Source organism: Eriocheir sinensis, chromosome 7 (assembly GCF_024679095.1).
Source record: "Eriocheir sinensis breed Jianghai 21 chromosome 7, ASM2467909v1, whole genome shotgun sequence".
In the NCBI taxonomy this organism is placed as follows: Eukaryota; Metazoa; Arthropoda; class Malacostraca; order Decapoda; family Varunidae; genus Eriocheir; species Eriocheir sinensis.
This window is the reverse complement of record NC_066515.1, coordinates 19,166,901-19,181,900: the sequence shown is the minus strand read 5'-3', so window position 1 is coordinate 19,181,900 and position 15,000 is coordinate 19,166,901. Positions and strand designations below refer to the sequence as shown.

Sequence of the window (15,000 nt, the reverse complement as noted above, 5' to 3'; positions counted from 1 at the left end):
AGTGTAACACGATTGACTCCTTCAAAAACAAGCTCGACCGTCACTTCCTTCAACTTTATATTAACTAGAGTTGAAATACAACGTTTTGGAGCCCTCTGATTAATGTAGAATCACTTAGGTTTAAGGGGGTATCCTCGATTCAAATCATGGTTTGGGCTCAAATTTGTCATTGTTAGGTTTTCATGGTTTCAAGTAGTCCCGGGCTCGGAGAGTTCAGTGCCGCGCCAGCCGTACGAGAACTTTAAATTTTAAAGGTCTCAGCGCTGTTAAATCCCACCCCCACGAGGCAGCTGAGTGCGTACTGTTGCCATATGAGTGGTCATATATTTATTGTTTATACGTTATTTAGACCATTGAAGTATGTTTTTTATTACATACTGCAGTATGACAGTTTGGGTGGAGCGAGAGGCTGCTGCTGCCATGCGGGACTGACTCGGCGTGAGTGGCGCGCAGTTTTCCATCTGACAAGCACAGATGAAATTCCAAAACATAGCAGATGTCCAGAAGGGGTGGATTCTTGGTGTTTTTATAAGAAAGCCTTGGCTGAGAAGAGACCACCACCCTCTCATAAAAATATGAAAATAAAACTTGACCTTTCAGAGAGTGAACTGAAACCTGTGCATGGTGTATATATAGACTTGACACAACCTACTCTTCTCTCACGATGTTTAAAAGGGAGAACGCAAAACAAAAATGAATCCTTCCATAGCAAACTGTGGAAAAGATGCTTGAAAACCAAGTTTCATGGTGCTCAAACAACTATGTTTGCTTTCCACATGACCGTCTTGGAACATAACAAAGGATACATTGAAAGTTCCTTGCTCCATGAAATCTTTGGAGGGATATCAGAATCTGGAACCGAGGTCAAACTAGAAAAGAAAAGACTCCAAAAGTCAATGGAAATATCCCTTCCAAGGAGGAAAAGATCTAAGATAAGCAAGGATGAAAAAGTGGAGGGATATGGTGGAGGAAAATTTTAAGGAACCGTAGAGTGACCACCAAAGACATCAACATTTACCATATATTTTTTTCGTTTCCAAACAAAACAATGACTGCTTTATGTTCCTTATAAAATTCTGGAAAAAATGTTATATGTGCAAAAAAACTGTAGGATTAATATTTCTATGTGAAATTTACATGTAAAATCTTTAAACGCGATTTTCTCAAAATGTTGTTTTTTAGTGAGTTACTGATATCTGATTGGAAATATCTCATCACCACTTACATCAATTCTTATTTTCTTTTCAGTTCTCAGTTAGTGGGACATAAAAGAATAATTTAATCTTATAAAATGAAGTTTTTTGTTGATCTTCTATAAAGTACATGCGTTTGAAAATAAAGTTTCTTTAAAAATGTGATATTTTTACTTATTTATTCATACTTTTGAAAATAAACAAATTACGGAAAATAAAATAAGATGAAAAGTTTCCATATACATCATACTTTCAGAAAATGCCAAGTAAAATGTTCTGCAAGTATTTAGAAGAGAGATATTAAAACTTAAAAAACCCCAAAAAATTTTAACAAAAATATTTATAAAAAAAAATAATTAATCAGATATCTATGAAACTTATGGCAAACCCATTTCTTTTCATGCTCTTCAATACTAGAAAACGGGAAGTTTCTAATGGCAATAATAAAAAAGTTTTTCTGAATCGAGGATCCCCCCTTAAGGACAGACCACCTAGTCTGGACCATGGGGTCTGTGTGGTCTGATTTTCTATGTAAATCTATGTAAAAAATATAGAAGAGGAGGAGGAGGAGGAGGAGGAGGAGGAGGGAAGAGTAGGGGGAAGGAAAGGGAGAGGTAAGAAGAGAGGAAAATAAACAGAGAAAGAAAAGAGAAGAAAGAAAAGAAGAAAGGAAAAAAATAAGATGAGAGAGAGAGAGAGAGAGAGAGAGAGAGAGAGAGAGAGAGAGAGAATATGTCCTTAACGGCTAAGAAACGGATTTAGAGTTAACAAATGAATAAAAATAGATTAAAACCTTTCGTAATGTTGACCGGAAGCTAGAGGAGGAGGAGGAGGAGGAGGAGGAGGAGGAGAAAACAAAACAAAAATTTACCTAGGAAAAAAATTGTATTTGGAAAAAAAAAACAATAAATAACAGTAAAATGGAAAAACCGTGTGAGAGAGAGAGAGAGAGAAAATGCACGACTGATTAATCTCTCTCTCTCTCTCTCTCTCTCTCTCTCTCTCTCTCTCTCTCTCTCTCTCATCCGTCATCTCTTTTTTTCGTTGGCCACTTCATACTGACGCCACTAATGCTTATGTCGCAAGGAAACCACCACCACCACCACCACTACCATCACCACCACCACGACCACCACCACCACGACCATCACCACCACTACCATCACCACCACAAACACCATTATCCTCTGCATCTTCATCTCAGTAGCGTTAACCGGGTTGGCAATATCGTTTTTGTGTTGGTTACCGCGGGTCCTCTCTCCCCCACCACGTATCTCTCCCTCACACACGTCCCTGTTACCTATAGCCGACATATGAGGGGAGGAGATGGGCGTTTGGGGTGTGTGGTAGAGCTGGGGTAAGGAAAGAGCTCGGGGACGCCAACGGAATACCGGTCTCGTCAATCTGAGTTCACTATAGCGACTCTCCAAGCGCTACGCCATGAACGGTAAAACCACTCATGAAAACGCGACGAGTCTCCTCTGTGGTCTTCAGAAATTATCGTAACAACAGCCCGAAGCTTTTGAGAATACGAGTCCTGAGCCCGGCGGTAGTTTTGCACAAGACCAATTAATTAACCCGGTAGCAGCGACGGTCCAAATTTGTGCCATGATATAAAACCGGTAGCAGCGACGGTCCAAATTTGTGCCATGATACATACCCGGTAGCAGCAATGGTCCAAATTTGTGCCATGATATAAAACCGGTAGCAGCGACGGTCCAAATTTGTGCCATGATATAAAACCGGTAGCAGCGACGGTCCAAATTTATGCCATGATACATACCCGGTAGCAGCGACGGTCCAAATTTGTGCCATGATATAAAACCGGTAGCAGCGACGGTCCAAATTTATGCCATGATACATACCCGGTAGCAGCGACGGTCCAAATTTGTGCCATGATACATACCCGGTAGCAGCGACGGTCCAAATTTGTGCCATGATATAAAACCGGTAGCAGCGACGGTCCAAATTTATGCCATGATATAAAACCGGTAGCAGCGACGGTCCAAATTTGTGCCATGATACATACCCGGTAGCAGCAATGGTCCAAATTTGTGCCATGATATAAAACCGGTAGCAGCGACGGTCCAAATTTGTGCCATGATACATACCCGGTAGCAGCAATGGTCCAAATTTGTGCCATGATATAAAACCGGTAGCAGCGACGGTCCAAATTTATGCCATGATATAAAACCGGTAGCAGCGACGGTCCAAATTTGTGCCATGATATAAAACCGGTAGCAGCGACGGTCCAAATTTGTGCCATGATATAAAACCGGTAGCAGCGACGGTCCAAATTTGTGCCATGATATAAAACCGGTAGCAGCGACGGTCCAAATTTGTGCCATGATATAAAACCGGTAGAAGCGACGGTCCAAATTTGTGCCATGATACATACCCGGTAGCAGCGACGGTCCAAATTTGTGCCGTGACATAAACCCCCAAAAATAGATGATGCATAAACTGATCACAAATGCTTTGATATATATAATGAAATGGTTTGCGTGAGTGATGATTTTTTCTCACTATTCTCACTTAGAGGGACCTTTAAGAAACATGATCCCCGCAGCTACCGGGTTAAGGAAGGTCTCCTCATCCCCGCCCATTCACTCACCTGAGCCTCAGAGAACGTGAACAGAGGATTAGGACAGAACTTCCGTGTGACGCCAGCAGCACCCAGCTCAAAACTATACACCTATACACATGATCAGATTTCCCAAGGGTAGGCTGGTGGGAAGACCTCTTAATCTGGTTGTGCAGGGCCTCCGCGCCGTGACGGGAAAAAAACACTCATGGCAACCCAGCGTAGCTCTCCCTGGCTTCTGAAAACGTGTGTAGCAAGAGCCCCGAACGTTCGATGACGAGCCCCGAACGTTCGATGACGAGACCCAAACGTTTGATTACGAGGCCCAACCGTACTTTCGACTGCGAGCCCCAAACGTTTGATTACGAGCCCCGGACGTTCGTATCAAGACCCCCAACGTTCGTATCACGAGCCCCGAACGTTCGTATCAAGACCCCCAACGTTCGTATCAAGACCCCCGGACGTTCTCTTAAGTAGTAGTAGTAGTAATAATAATAATAATAATAATAATAATAATAATAATAATAATAATAATGATAGTAAACAATAATAATAATAATGATACGATACTACTACTACTACTACTACTACTACTGCTACTACTACTACTACTACTACTACTACTACTACTACTACTACTACTACTACTACTACTACTACTACTATCGCCACTACTACTATTACTTCTACTACTACTACTACTACTACTACCAACAATAACAGTAGTAGAAATAGCAATAACAATAACAGCAACATTAAAAAATACTGACCAGGAGAAGAAAAAAAAGAGAAAAAAAAAGAAAAAAAATATAAGAAAAAGAAAAAGAAATTGGAAAAAAAGGAAAATGGGTATAATCAGTATTGCCACATCCGGGAAAAAAATCCATAACCAACATTGCCACATAAAAAAATGCTGCATGTGGGAAAATGTTAAGGTGGACAATGGCATGAAATCACTGCAATTAATCTTTTTTTTTTTTTGGCGTACAGATAATTATGTTGCTTTTAATTAACTGTTTTTTTAATGATCTGATATTTTCTTATTTTCTTTTTAGTGTTGTTATTTTTTTTCTTTTTTTTTCTTTATTTTTTTCAACATTCTCGTTCTTTTCATGTTTTCTTTCTTGTTCTTCTTTTTGTTTGTTTTTTCTTTATCATCACATTTTCTTCTTTTCCTTCCTTTCTTGCTCTTCTTCTTGTCCCTTTTGTTCTGCTTTTCTTTTCTTCATCGTCATATTTTTCTTATTTTCCTTGTTTCTCTTTTCCTTTTTCTTCCTCTCTTTCATCTTCCATTTATATTTTTCTTTCTTTCTATCTCTTATTTTTTCATTCTTCTTTTCTTCGTATTTGTTTTGTTCTCTTCCTCACTTTTTCTTTTCCTATTTTCTCTTTTCCTTTTTCTTCTTTTCTTTCATCTTCCTTTTATATTTTTCTTTTTTTCTGCTCCTTATTTCTTCATTCTTCTTTTCTATGTATTTCTGTTTTGTTATTTTCTTCATTTTTTCTTTTTTCGTTTTTCTTTTCTTCTTTCCTCTTGTCTTTCGTTTTCCTTCTTTATTTTCCTTTGTTTCTTCTTTTTTCTTCATCTTGTATTACTGTTTCCTCCTTCTCCTCCTCCTCCTCCTCTTCTTCTTCCTCCTCCTCCTCCTCCTCCATAACAAACCTAGTAATTTCCTGTAATCTCCATTCTCCCTTCCATTAAAATCTCCAGCAATTTTCATTTAAAAAAAAAAAAATCTCTCTCCCTTACTAATAACGGAAGAGAAAGAAGAAAGGAGGAGGAGGAGGAGGAAGAGGAGGGAGAGATAAAGAGAGGGATATTTCTGTTTCCCTTCCTCTCTCTTTCTCTCTCTCTTCCTTCCTCTTCCTTCTGCTTCCTCCTCCTCCTCCTCCTCCTCTTCTTCTTCCTCTTCCTCTCCCTTAGTGTTTCAGAAAAGATTAATTAGTCTGATCATTTCTTCTTCTTCTTCTTCTTCTTCCAACCTCTTCTCCTTATCTTCATTTTCCTTTTTTTTTTCGTTTTATTTCCTCCTCCTCCTCCTCCTCCTCCTCCTCCTCCTCCTCCTCCTCCTCCTCCTCCTCGTCTTCTCATAATTATTTTTTTTGTCTTCTCGTCTTAATCGATTCGCAAACAGAAAAAAAACACCGATATTTGTGTGTGTGTGTGTGTGTGTGTGTGTGTGTGTGTGTGTGTGTGTGTGTGTGTGTGTGTGTGTGTACCGAACAAACGCTCAAACTAATGACCTCTGACCTGAAGAAGCGAAATGAAAGGTCAAATGAATCACGTGACCTTTCTCTCTCTCTCTCTCTCTCTCTCTCTCTCTCTCTCTCTCTCTCTCTCTCTCTCTCTCTCTCTCTCTCTCTCATATACTAAGCTGAGGAGAGAAAAAAAGAAAAGAGAAAAGGAGAGGGAAGTGAAAGGGGAGGAAAGGGAGGAAAAGGGAGAGACAGGGAGGAAAGTGAAGGGAGGGGAAAGTGAGGGGGAAGGAAAATGAGGAGGGAGAGAAAGTGATCTGGGGAGAAAGGGAGGAGGAAGGAAAATTAAAAGGGAGGAAAGTAAAGAGGAAGGAAAGTAAGAGGAGGGAAAAAGAAAAGGGAGAGAAAATGGAGGAAAAGGAAAGTAAAGGGAGAGGAAAGCGAGGGAGAGAAAATGAAGAGGAAGGGAAAGTGAAGAGGGAAAGAAGGTGAAGAGGGGGAAAGTTAGGAGGAGGGAAAGTGAAGGAGGAGGAAAGAAATGGGAAGGAAAATGAATGAAAGGAAAACAAGGGCAGGAAAGAAAAGAGGGAAAGAAAGTGAAGGAAGATGAAGAAAATAACGGAAAATAAAATAGAAAGAAAAGAAATTAAAAGAAAAAAAAAGATGAACTATTCTGCATCTTAATTTAGTTTCTACAATAATCGGGGTTTGAGTGAAGCTTTTTAGGTCCATCTTCTTTAGCGAGCGAATTTTTGGTTTTATTTTCGTTGGTTCAAGCTAAAACGGTCCTGTGTGTGTGTGTGTGTGTGTGTGTGTGTGTGTGTGTAAAGTTTCCCTCACTACGCTTATTCTACAACAACAACAACAACAACTACTACTACTACTACAACTACTACCACCACCACCACTACTACTACTACTACTATTACTACTACTACTACAATACTACTACTACTACTGCTATTACTACATTTAATATTATCTCTCGCTCAAAAAAATCTCTCCTCTATCTCTAAACTATTCTTGCTCTTCTCTATCTCCTTCAAAAGCTCCTCCTCCTCCTCCTCCTCCTCCTCCTCACATCAAGACACTATTTTTTCCTCTCTGTCCTTTTCGCTCTCTTAGAATATATTTTCCTTCCTTTTTTCCTCTCCTCCTCCTCCTCGTGCTATCTACTAGACTCTAGAGAGAAGACAAGGTGAATCTCTCTCTCTCTCTCTCTCTCTCTCTCTCTCTCTCTCTCTCTCTCTCTCTCTCTCTCTCTCTCTCTCTCTCTCTCTCTCTCTCTCATCTGGGGAAGTGAAGTGATGGGAAGGGAAGGGAAGGAAAGGAAACATGGAAACATGGAAATGCAGGCAACAGAAAGCCTACTGGCTCATTACGAGGTCGCCCGCTTTGGTGATTTAATCAGCTCGACAGCCACTTGGGACTTCAGGAGCAGATGAAAGCACCTCGATATTGAGGAGCAGATGAAAGCACCTCGTTATTCAGTTTACTCCCGACGCAGCGAAATGACGGTCGATTCTATATTTGAAGGAGTTGACGGTATTCGCATTTACTACTTCTGAGGGAAGATTGTTCCAGTGGCGGATGACTCGGCTTGAAAAGAAACTCCTTCCAATGTCTGTGTTACATCGACTCGACTGAATGGGTAAACCGTTATTTCTAGTTCTTGAGTTGGTTTGCAGTTCAAAGAATTTGGAGTAGTCGACGTTATTGAAGTTTTTCAGGTACTTGAAGACTTGAATCACATCCCCTCGTAGGTGTCTTTTCTCCAATGTAAAGAGATTGAGTCGCTTGAGTCGTTCCTCGTACGGTTGAGCCCTTAAGGTTGGAAGCATCTTCGTGGCGCGTCGTTGAATCCTTTCCAGTACAGCAATGTCCTTTCTGTAATTAGGAGACCAGAACTGTACTGCATACTCGAGGTGCGGTCTTACCATGGAATTATACAGGGCTAGCATCACGTCTGGCGTTTTACACTCGAAGTTCCTCGCTATGAACCTGAGCAAAGTGTTGGCTTTGTTGTATGCTTTTTTACAGTGATTCGCGTGTTTCAGGTCACTGCTGATAGTGACTCCAAGATCCTTTTCCTCCTGCATCGCCTGCAGAGGTTTCCCATTCATGATGTATATGTGGTTACTATTTCTGGACCCAATGTGCATGACTTTACATTTGTCAACATTAAAGGACATTTGCCATTTTTCCGACCATTCGATAATGTGATTGAGGTCTTTCTGAATGATTTCGCAGTCGGTCTTTGTGAGGGCATCTCCACCCACCTTGGTGTCATCAGCAAATTTTGATATTGTGGATTTTAGTCCTGATTCTAGGTCATTGATATATATGATAAAGAGGATGGGTCCCAGCACTGACCCTTGAGGCACTCCACTAATGACTGGAAGCCAATCGGAAGGCTGTCCGTTTAGTAGTACTCGTTGTTTTCTGTCGGTGAGCCAATCTCTTATCCACGCGATCAGATTGGCTCCAATGCCCGCCGAGTGCAGTTTCTTAAGGAGTCGCTCGTGCGGTACCTTGTCGAAGGCTTTCTGAAAGTCCAGGTATATAACATCACTGGGGATGTGGGCATCCCAGTTCTTATATATACCTTGGAAGAAGTCTAATAAATTCGTTAGGCAGGAGCGCTTGTTTCTGAAGCCATGCTGGGTGTCGGAGATTATATTATTGTTTTCTAGAAACTTAACAAGTTTATCTCTAATAATCTTTTTGAGTATTTTTCCTGCCACTGATGTCAAACTTATGGGCCTGTAGTTTAATGCAACGCTTTTGTCTCCTTTTTTTGAAAATCGGTGTTACGTTCGCCATCTTCCACTCTTCCGGGAAGGGGAGGGAATGGGGGGGGGGGGGGGAGAGGGGTTGTAAAAGGAGGGAAGGTACTGTGTGTGTGTGTGTGTGTGTGTGTGTGTGTGTGTGTGTGTGTGTGTGTGTGTGTGTGCTGGGGACTCTCATCCACACGTTTCAGACACACACACACACACACATACACACACACACACACACACACACACACACACGCCTCATTACCTAGATAACAAACACCTGCGGAAAAATTAAAACACACCTGATTAGAGAAGGATAATCACCAAGAGCCATCAGATGTGTATTGATTTTGTTGTGGTTGTTGTGGTTGTTGTTGTTTGAGATGATGCACAAACAAACAAACAAACAAACACACACATATCTTAATTTTCCCCTCCTTTTTTTTTATTCTTTTCTTCCTTTCCTTACTTTCCCTTTCCTTCCCTTCCTCTCCCTTTTTCCCACATTTACATCTTTTTTTACTTCCTCTCCCTTTTTTCCCTCCCTTCTCTCCCTTTTCTTCTCTGCTTCTCCCTTTCTTCCCTTCCCTTCTCTCCTTTTCCTTCCGTTTCTCTCCCTTTTTTACCCACATTCACATCTTTTCTTTATTTCCTTTCCTTTTTTCCCTCCCTTCTCTCCCTTTCCTTCTCTACTTCTCCCTTTCTTCCTTTCCTTACTTTCCCTTTCCTTCCGTTTCTCTCCCTTTTTTTCCCACATTCACATCTTTTCTTTATTTCCTTTTCTTTTTTCCCTCCCTTCTCCCTTTTCTTTCTACTTCTCCCTTTCTCCCCTTTTCTTTCCCTCCTCTCCCTTCTTTTCATATTATCACCCTTTCTTTCGCTTCCTCTCCTGGTTCTCTCCTTCCTCTCCCTTTTTTTCCTATTCTCTCCCTTTCATTCTAATTATCCTTTCCTCCCTTCCTCACCATTCTTTTCCCCTCGACAACCTTTCTTTCCCTTCACTTTGTCTCCCTTTCCTTCCTCTCCCTTCCCCACCCTTCCCTTCACCTTCACCCTTCCCTTCACCTTACAGTCTAATCACCCTTTTCTCCCTTTCCTTTCCTTCTTTATCTTTCTTTTCACATTCATGACCTTTTCTTTTCTTCTCCACCCTTCCCTTCCCTTCCTCGCCCTTTCCTTCCTCTCCCTTCCCACCCTTTCCTTCCTCTCCCTTCCCTTTCCTTCCCTTTCTCTCCCTTCCCCTCTCTTCCCATCCTTCCCTTCCCACCCTTTCGTCTCCCTTCCCTTCCCTTCCCTTTCTCTCCCTTCCCCTCTCTTCCCAGCCTTTCCTCTCCCTTCCCTTCCCTTCCCTTTCTCTCCCTTCCCCTCTCTTCTCATCCTTCCCTTCCCACCCTTCCCTTCTCTGGAATTCTACCGAGAGTCAATACGTTCGCCGGATACAACAACAGTAAAGCGTACGGCGTCAACACTAGTCTAAAGCAGTTATGTAACGATGAAGGCGTAGGGTTCACGAACGCATGGCATCACTTCAACCAGCGCCCAGATTTGTTTTGGGAGGACGGACTCCACTTGAACGAGGTTGGTTCGGCGCGGCTAGGAAGGCTCCTGAACGATGCAGTTGAAAGCTTCTCGAAAAGCTATTCAAAAAACTGGAGGCGAGGGCAAGGCAAAGGCAACCCTTGATCAACCGAACCGTAGCGTCGATGCGGCTTGCAAGAAACTGTGTAACCAACGACGCCTCCGACAAGCGAACTCATTCAACTCAACGCGGCCAAACCAGTAGTCACATTTCCATTTTGTACACAAATGCACGCAGTCTATTACCCAAAAAGGACGAAATTAGGGCGTATATTGCAACTGAGAAACCAGATGTGGTAGCCATCACAGAGACTTGGGCCAACTCTGCACATCTAGTATCTGAACTGTCATTTCGGGTACGAAAGCTTCCAAAAAATCGAATGCACAAGAAAGGAGGAGGAGTAATTTACGTAAAAGTACGCTCCTGCCATAAAAATAGACAAACAGGATGCAGAGAATTACGACTCCGTCTATGTGGAAATAACTGCGAATAATAAGAAACTAACACTTGCGATCGTATACAGGCCTCCAAAACAACAAGCAGCCGATGACACTGCCCTGTACGAAGAGCTTCACTCTTTAACACAAAGTAAACAAGCAATAATAATTGGGGACTTTAATTGCCCTAACATTGACTGGGGACAATTGACTGGAGATCAAGAGGTAACAGGCTTATAGAAATGGTGGAGGATTCGTTCCTCACTCAAGTTGTAACTCAACCAACAAGAGAAAACAATCTGCTGGATCTGGTATTAGTAAGCGACCCCGACCTCATTCGCGACTGTGAAGTTGGTGAAAAAATTAACGGTTGCGATCACCACTTAATCCGTTTCAATGTCAACATAAGTCACAAACTCGTAGACAATCCGTCAGTGATACCAGACTACAAAAGCAAATTTCAACCTAGCCCGTGAGCTGGTTCACTCCGCGACCTGGTACCAACTTCACCTAACCGACAATACAATCGACAACGTGTGGAACAACTTCAAAGATAAGCTTTTGGGAGTAGAAAAGGCTACAGTGCCGACGAAACCCAGGCGAGTAAATGGTGCCGTAGATCCACCGTGGATGACCAGAGAAATAAAAAGGGCGGTAAACTTAAAAAAAAGGAATTATAACCTAATGAAAGAATGACACTGCCGAAGCCCGTACTCAGTACCACAACAGCCTCAGAGCTTGTCGCACCCTTATTCGGAGTAGTAAACGCAACTACGAAAACAAATAGCGCGTGACATCAAGACAAACTCAAAAAATTCTTCACATACATCAGATCGAAAAGAAAGTAAAATCCAATATTGGTCCCTGACAGACGAGACTGGAGCTGCAACTCAGGACAGTAAACAGATGGCCAGAATCCTCAACAGTAACTTCGCATCCTTATTCACAGTCGACAACATCGAAACCATGCCCGAGAACCCTGACCCGCCGAGGGGACTCACGCCCCTGAAAATTGACTCAATATGCGACCAAGAAGTGAAAGAGTATTTGGATAAACTCGACACGAACAAGTCAACAGGACCTGACGGTTTGTCCCCGCGGTTATTAAAAGAGCTTAAACAACAAATACTTCAGCCACTCACTAACATATTCAACCAGTCTGTTCAATTGAAAAGGTCCCGGAAGACTGGAAGATGGCGAACGTAACACCAATTTTCAAAAAGGAGACAAAAGCGTTGCATTAAACTACAGGCCCATAAGTTTGACATCAGTGGCAGGAAAAATACTCGAAAAGATTATTAGAGACAAACTTGTTAAGTTTCTAGAAGACAATAATGTAATCTCCGACACCCAGCATGGCTTCAGAAACAAGCGCTCCTGCCTAACGAATTTATTAGACTTCTTCCAAGGTATATATAAGAACTGGGATGCCCACATCCCCAGTGATGTTATATACCTGGACTTTCAGAAAGCCTTCGACAAGGTACCGCACGAGCGACTCCTTAAAAACTGCACTCGGCGGCATTGGAGCCAATCTGATCGCGTGGATAAGAGATTGGCTCACCGACAGAAAACAACGAGTACTACTCAACGGACAGCCTTCCGATTGGCTTCCAGTCACTAGTGGAGTGCCTCAAGGGTCAGTGCTGGGACCCATTCTCTTCATCATATATATCAACGACCTCGAATCAGGACTGAAATCCACAATATCGAAATTTGCTGATGACACTAAGGTGGGAGGAAAGGCCCTCACAAAGACCGACTGCGAAATCATTCAGAAAGACCTCAATCACATTATCGAATGGTCGGAAAAATGGCAAATGTCCTTTAATGTTGACAAATGCAAAGTCATGCACATTGGGTCCAGAAATAGTAAACACACATACATCATGAATGGGAGACCTCTGCAAGCGATGCAGGAGGAAAAGGATCTTGAGTCACTATCAGCAGTGACCTGAAACACGCGAATCACTGTAAAAAGCATACAACAAAGCCAACACTATGCTCGGGTTCATAGCGAGGAACTTCGAGTGTAAAACGCCAGACGTGATGCTATCCTTGTATAATTCCATGGTAAGACCGCACCTCGAGTATGCAGTACAGTTCTGGTCTCCTAATTACAGAAAGGACATTGATTTACTGGAAAGGATTCAACGACGCGCCACGAAAATGATACCAACCTTAAGGGCTCAACCGTACGAGGAACGACTCAAGCGACTCAATCTCTTTACATTGGAGAAAAGACGCCTACGAGGAGATATGATTCAAGTCTTCAAGTATCTAAAAAAATTCAATAACGTCGATTACTCCAATTTCTTTGAATTGCAAACCAACCTAAGAACTAGAAATAACGGTTTACCCATTCAGTCTAGTCGATGTAACACAGACATCGGAAGGAGTTTCTTTTCAAACCGAGTCATCCGTCACTGGAACAATCTTCCTTCAGAAGTAGTAAATGCGAATACTATCAACTCCTTCAAATATAGAATCGACCGTCACTTCGCTGCGTCGGGAGTAAACTGAATATTGAGTTGCTTTCATCTGCTCCTCAATATCGAGGCGCTTTCATCTGCTCCTCAATGTCGAGGTGCTTTCATCTGCTCCCCAGGCCCCAGGCTGTCGAGCAGATTAAATCACCAAAGCGGGCAACCTCGTAATGAGCCAATAGGCTTTCTGTTGCCTGCGTTTCCATGTTTCCATGTTTCCTTCCCTTCTCTTCCCTTCCCTTCCCATTCTCTCCCTTCCCCTCTCTTCCCATCCTCACCCTTCCCCCGTGACCCCTGGCTCTCCCTGACACCCTAATCACCCTGGTGGTCAGAAGGGAGCCTCACCCCCCTCCCTTCCCCCTCTCCCCCTCGCCCCCCTCCCCCACTCTCAGCAACTGCAGTGATATTGATCAAAGTATGTCACTGTTGTGTTTAGCATCAAACAGTGAAAAAAGGCAATCTCTCTCTCTCTCTCTCTCTCTCTCTCTCTCTCTCTCTCTCTCTCTCTCTCTCTCTCTCTCTCTCTCTCTCTCTCTCTCTCTCTCTCTCTCTCACACAGCCTCACCTCAATTGGTCTTTTCTCCATTTACTTTTTTTTCCAATGTTTTGTAAATGCAAATATATGTATGAGAGATGGCGAGTAAAGAGGAGGAGGAGGAGGAGGAGGAGGAGGAAAGTTAATGTTCAAGAAGAAGTAACAGAGAGAAGGGGAAGGAGGGGTAAGAAAAGGAAGGGAAGGGAAGGGAAGGGGAGGGAAGAGAAAGGGAAGGGGATGGAGAAGGGAAGGGGAAGGGAAGGGGAAGAAAAACATGGGAAGGGAAGGGAAGGGTAGGAAAGGGTGGGAGGGGGAAGAAATGGGAGGGAGAGGAAGGGAAGATCTCCTTAGTGTGTGTGTGTGTGTGTGTGTGTGTGTGTGTGTTATGGTCTTTTGGGGAGGAGAAGAAGAAGAACAAGAACAAAAACAAGAAGAACAAAAATAAGAACAACAACAACAACAACAACAACAACAAGATGAACAAGAAGAAAAAGAAGAGCAAACAAAACAAAAGAAGAAGAAGAAGAAGAAGAAGAAGAAGAAGAAGAAGAAGAAGAAGAAGAAGAAGAAGAGGAGGAAGAGGAGGAGGAAGAAGAGTAAACAAAACCACAGAAATAAGAAACAGCAGAAGGATAACAAAACCAAGAAGTCCTAGAGGTCCTCAAAGTCCTAAGGTCCTTCTGGCACTCCTACGGGACCTCTTCACACCCCCGAGGCACTGGACCCGTGGGCGACCCTTGGGCCTTGGGTAGGGTGCCACGCCGCCCTTCCATGGCTGAGAGCGGAGGCACTGTGACTGTTTGCTGCTGGAAGCTTGAACCACTCGGCGCAGTTCACCAATGGCACCCCGCCCCCCCTGGCACTCCCCCCTTCCCCCCGCCCTTAAGTCTGCGCAGTGGTGCCTAGGTGGGGTAGCGAAGGGGTGGGGAAGGCGGGGAAGCGGTGGGGAGGGCCGGGGTTTGGCAGAATGCTTACCCCAATCGGCCCTGACTTTCGCATAACCCAACTTCACAATCCGTCCGTCTTTCCGTGTTTGTTTTAGGTGCGGAGGTGAGAGAGAACCGGAGGGCACAGAGGAGGAACTTGTATAAAACCAGGACAGAGGGAGGAGAACCAGGAGGAAGAGGAGGAGGAGGAGGAGGAAGAGGAGGGAGGAAGAGAGCGTGCGCGGTTTAGCTGGGCGGGTGGCAGAGCAGACCACCTCGGGCAGTAC

The 15,000-nt window shown here is 43.2% G+C and overlaps 2 protein-coding genes across 9 annotated transcripts in view; one reads left to right on the top strand and one right to left on the bottom strand.

Annotated features, from left to right (window-relative positions):
* Nucleotides 1-15,000, top strand: part of LOC126994161 (potassium voltage-gated channel protein Shab-like) — a 199,023-nt gene that overhangs the window by 17,312 nt on the left and 166,711 nt on the right. For 3 of the 7 annotated variants that reach the window (XM_050853441.1, XM_050853426.1, XM_050853435.1), the window contains exon 1: nucleotides 14,659-15,000. This exon is cut by the window's right edge and continues 422 nt beyond it. The exons of 2 other annotated variants lie outside the window; for them this stretch is intronic. The gene's annotated coding sequence lies outside the window, so the exon portion shown is untranslated. Of the gene's footprint in view, nucleotides 1-14,655 lie in introns of those variants that run through there. 2 more of the 7 variants (XM_050853412.1, XM_050853452.1) reach the window with 2 other exon arrangements.
* Nucleotides 1-15,000, bottom strand: part of LOC126994189 (short-chain dehydrogenase/reductase family 42E member 1-like) — a 131,805-nt gene that overhangs the window by 28,231 nt on the left and 88,574 nt on the right. The window contains exon 1 of one of the 2 annotated variants that reach the window (XM_050853480.1): nucleotides 3,808-3,882. The exons of the other annotated variant lie outside the window; for it this stretch is intronic. The gene's annotated coding sequence lies outside the window, so the exon portion shown is untranslated. Of the gene's footprint in view, nucleotides 1-3,807; nucleotides 3,883-15,000 lie in introns of those variants that run through there. 2 annotated transcript variants of the gene reach the window in all.